The following is a 4,765-nucleotide window of genomic DNA, read 5'->3' as shown; positions in this document are numbered from 1 at the left end:
ATAATTTAAAAAACAAAAAATTACATTCATAAAAGATCTCAAAACACTAAACTAAATACAAACAATTTAGAATAATTAATAAAAAATAAGAAAATAAATTTTATCAAAGAAAAATGGTGGTGCCGCGACATACTATTTTCGTGTTGAATCCTAGGACATATTAATTTTGTATTTAATTTTCTTTTTTACGTAAAAAAAAAAGCCGGATGTTTGGCTTAGCTAGTATAATGCTTTTAGTGCGACGTGTATATGCTATAATATTGTGTTGTTTGTTGTGCTTTAGAGCAACTATTATGCTTTTTAATGCTATTACAATATCAAGTATCAAATATTCTTCACACCAAATTCAACCACAAATAGAAAGCATTAATTGCAAATCATGTCTACAGTTTTTCGCACTATAAAATTATTTTTATAATTCTCAAACTAAATCTTAAATCTCAATAATAATCTATCTTACCTATTTTATTAATTTTCTATAGCTTGCTTTTTAACTATAAAGTATTTTGTTTGTAATATTAACAAGTTTAGTTTTTAAAAATATTTTTAATTACATTTATTATTTTTAATTAATATATTTTTCATTGAAATTTAACTTTGCGAAGACATAATATTAATATTGAAGAAATGTATGAATCATAAATCTTTTATAAATTTAATAAAATAATAATTATAAGATGAATATTATTATATTAAAATGATAAAAGCAAATCACGCAATGTGTGGTGATATTTCTAGTTTATATATGATGCATTTCTTTTCATTGTTTCCTTGTTGCAGAAGGAGAAAGAAAATGTAGTGTTCTTTTCAAGCTTATAGCTGATGAAAGAAAATGGTGTTAGTAACGACTCTCGATTCAGTTGATTCACATTTATTACCAATATTTTTTTTTAATTTTAAAAATGATAACGTGCTTAATTGATATATTTTTGTAGTTTGTTCTAAAGAATTTTGGATATGAATGCTGTAACACTCTAAACCCCGCCTAGAAGTTATGGCCAAATCTAGAGTTGTTACGTTAAATTATTGAAAATTTAATTTTTCGTGTATCTTGAAACTCGTCGTAAACTCTTAAAATCCCGGATTAAAAACGTATTATTATCTAACTATTTATTTGAAAACGATGTTTGATTATATTTTCTAAAACTTATGGTTTTGCAACTGAAACCCTTAGAAAGATGTAGTTTTGAAAACACAGTTTGTTAATTGAAACCTGTTGTTTTTGCAAAAAATAATCATTGTCGATAAAAAGTTTGAACAATATTATACGAAAACGAAAAATAAAGTCCAAAACCCAAAATAGTCCCAAATCTACAGGGAGTCCAAAATTTACAAAACTCTCAAACCAAATATTTCAATAAGTCAAATTAAGAAAAATACGATATTAACCGAGCTCCCGATTGCACCAATCTGTTTAAATCCGAGGATTACTTGAAAATAAAAGTCAAACAGAATATGAGTTTTTGAACTCAGTTTGTAACAAACAATTCAAACAGATAATTATTAACATACAATTTAATAGTACAAAATCTTAACAGAGCAGTTCAGATACAGATATATATATTTCCTACCCCCAACCACTACACAGCATCTCAGACCATCCTAACACACCATATGAGATTTGAAACACGACAAAATTTCATGTTTTATATTATATTTAATCACATATTGACCCTACGGAAGGCCCATGGTCAATCGGGACGACGTGTACGACCCTAGGAAAAAACCTGAATTTTAGACCCATACGGCCCAAATAGCCTAGACTAGTGTCACACACGGTCTAGTATAAAGCCCATCACGCAACAGTTTGTTGCACACAGCCTACCACATGGCCTGACATACGACCGTGTGGCATCGACAGTGTTATTTTTTGGCTTTCGTAGTTCGCTAATTTTTAAGTTTCTCGTTACATACCTGGTTCGATTCTAATGTGAAAACAACCATGCGATATCCAACACCTAAAAATCAGTTCCAATTCCTCAATTTACCAAAACAACCCAATCAACTACAATGCAACATAAACAGTTCTAACATAAGAATTGAACTCTTAGGGGTTCGAAACTTACCCAATGTCCACAGCAGCCTTTAAGATAACTAACTCACAGAATGAGAGTTCCGAATTCCTTGACTATCACCTAACAACATAGATTTCACGAGATTAACCCAAGCCTTAAAGAAATAATCAACCAATAAACACCACCCTTAAAAAAAGCAAATTCCATAGAAACACTTACCCTTCAATACCCGAAAAATTAAATTCGCAAGAGCAACCGAGATTAAGCCACCGCCAACCCACAAGAAATAATTGAATCAAGGAACAAAACCCAAATGCGGAATGAACCAATGGCAAAGATCAAAGAAAGAGAAGAAATTTGGAAGTTCTGTTTTTTTTCTTTACTGGAAGTGCCGAAATTCAACAGTGTAGAAACAAATGAAAAAAACCATCAAAAGTGGGGGAAACGAAATCTTTTTATTATTATTTTTAGATAAATCCAAAACAAAACAAAACAAAATATACATAAAATCCACTACTATCTCAACTACCCACTAACCTTTTATTAACCAATAGATTCTCATTTAAAATCTATCACCCAACATCTCACAAATTCCTTAGCAAAAATAAAATAACCCTATTTACCCGCACGAACTTCCAAACCAAAGACCCCTAACACATTACCAAAGCCTTCAACCACTTCAACAAGTACTTTTCACATGACAAAATTTCACAAATCACAAATCAAAACTTTGGGGTGTTACAAATGCTACTAAATTTGGTATTTTAATTATTTATTTTCGTGCAACATATGTCTATAAGCTAATATGTGAAATATTGGGAAGATTTCACATGGAAGCAAAAAGTTGATTTGGATTTTTTTTATTTTAATTGTTGTTTTTATTTTTATTTATAAGGCTTCAATGCTAAAAAAAGCACTCCACAAATAATTAAAAAATCAATTGAGTCCATCGATGAAAAGTGCACCTAATTGAGTCCTCTAAATCATAATTAGTACCTAATTGAACCCCTTGAAACTAGTTTTCTGTCCAAGCTCTTTATGGGTTGGTAACTTGGTGCTAACTCAACAAAGGCGGGCACATGTCGCGTTATGAATGGTACACGAGTTATTTTATTAAAGTAAAATTTTAATGAAATGGATGTTGGAAAAATTGTATTTTATGGGAACTTTGAGGCATATTCTCAATAGGTAAAGGTGGAGAGTTGAATTATAAAATTATGGTTTCATATTCTACTCCATGAGACCTTTACAACGGTATATCATATGCTCAAAATGGTTGAGTGATAAATGAGAAATTGATGCTCAAAGTAAGCTACTTGGAAATATTGTTGAGGAAAAATAAAAGCTTAGATCCCACCTAAAGTGCGAGATGTGTTTATATATGTGAACCCTCTTGAAGGGTACTTGAATGGCTAAGCTTGTAACCCTGCCTCACGCGCAGGGGGTGCACGTCCAAACCCGACAGGGTTGGGGCGCACCCGCACAACGTGGGTGACGCGAAATGTCCGGACTAGTCGGGCTTGCGGATATTTTAATCTCAACATATGAATTTATTTTTCCTCAACAGACATAATCTGTTTATTTATGGACAGTATCTGATTTGATTTAATTTTTAAATCAAATTGATTTTTTGGCTCATTAATGGCAGATTTTGTGGTTATTTCCAAATTTTCCACAATCCTAAATGCCTATAAAAGACAGTGTATTCTATAGAAATATATATACTCATACTCTCTTACACTGAAACTCTTTTACTCTTAAAACTCTTCCTTTTCTTCTCCGTATTTTTTTCAAACGTTTCAGTGATAAAAAAGGTAAAGTTCGTTAGTTGATCGTTGTAGAGGTGCTACTACTTTGATCACTGTTGTTGCTGTATCCTGGGAGACATTAGACCGACGTTTCTCCAAGTACCGTAGGAGCGGCCGAATCTGTCTTAAGGAAACTGTGTTTTTAAGAGGCCTTAACGTTTCGTAAAATCTTGATTCTTCTTTATTTCAACTTTTTATTATGCTTTTATTTGATTTTCGTATTTGATAAATTAGTTATAAATAATTATTTTTATATTTTACTTCATATATGTTTATTTAAAATTAGTTATATGTTCACTAACGTGTGTATTGTCTAACAGTCTTAAGACAGATCTGATTATTTTTGCATTTTTCTAATCCAAGACAAATGAGACACCAAGGAGAAAAATAACTTTTCGAAAAAATCAAATTGTTTTAAAAAATTAAATAAATCTATTTGGGGATTTTTCTCGCCGTTCAACAGATTTTTTTTTCTTCTGTTTTTGTTTTATTTCCAAATGAATATTAAAACTAATAAAATCTGTTTCAGGATTTTTTCCGTCATTTAACATATTTTATTCGATTTTTTTAAAATTAAAGGTAAATAAAATTCATTTCGGGATTGGTTCCCGCCATTTAACGATTTTATTCCAAATTTTATTTTATTTCAAAAAACGAGTAAAACTAAATCTGTTTCAAGATTGATTCCCGCCATTCAACTATTTTATTCCAATTTTTGTTTTATTTCCAAAAACGAGTAAAATAAAATCCGTTTTGGGATTGATTCCCGCCGTTCAACGGATTTATTTCATTTTGATTTTGTTGCCAAAAACGAGAAATTAAATAAAATAAAATTTGTTTCGGGATTTATTCTCGCCGTTTAATAAGATTTATTTGATTTGATTTTGTTGTCAAAATGAGAAATCAAATTAAATAAAATTTGTTTCGAATTTATTCCGTCGT

At 30.4% G+C, this 4,765-nt stretch overlaps 1 long non-coding RNA gene across 1 annotated transcript; it reads right to left on the bottom strand.

The window, feature by feature from the left end:
* Positions 1-1,559: 1,559 nt before the first annotated feature.
* LOC105793634 (uncharacterized) lies at positions 1,560-2,421 on the bottom strand. The gene is made up of 3 exons (XR_001133521.2): positions 2,235-2,421; positions 2,067-2,135; positions 1,560-1,958 (listed from the first exon to the last, which is right to left on the bottom strand). It is a non-coding gene; the product is annotated as an uncharacterized LOC105793634 (long non-coding RNA).
* Between the last annotated feature and the right edge of the window lie 2,344 nt (positions 2,422-4,765).

Source organism: Gossypium raimondii, chromosome 8 (genome assembly GCF_025698545.1).
Source record: "Gossypium raimondii isolate GPD5lz chromosome 8, ASM2569854v1, whole genome shotgun sequence".
Taxonomy (NCBI): Eukaryota; Viridiplantae; Streptophyta; class Magnoliopsida; order Malvales; family Malvaceae; genus Gossypium; species Gossypium raimondii.
This window is presented reverse-complemented; position numbering and strand designations above follow the sequence as displayed.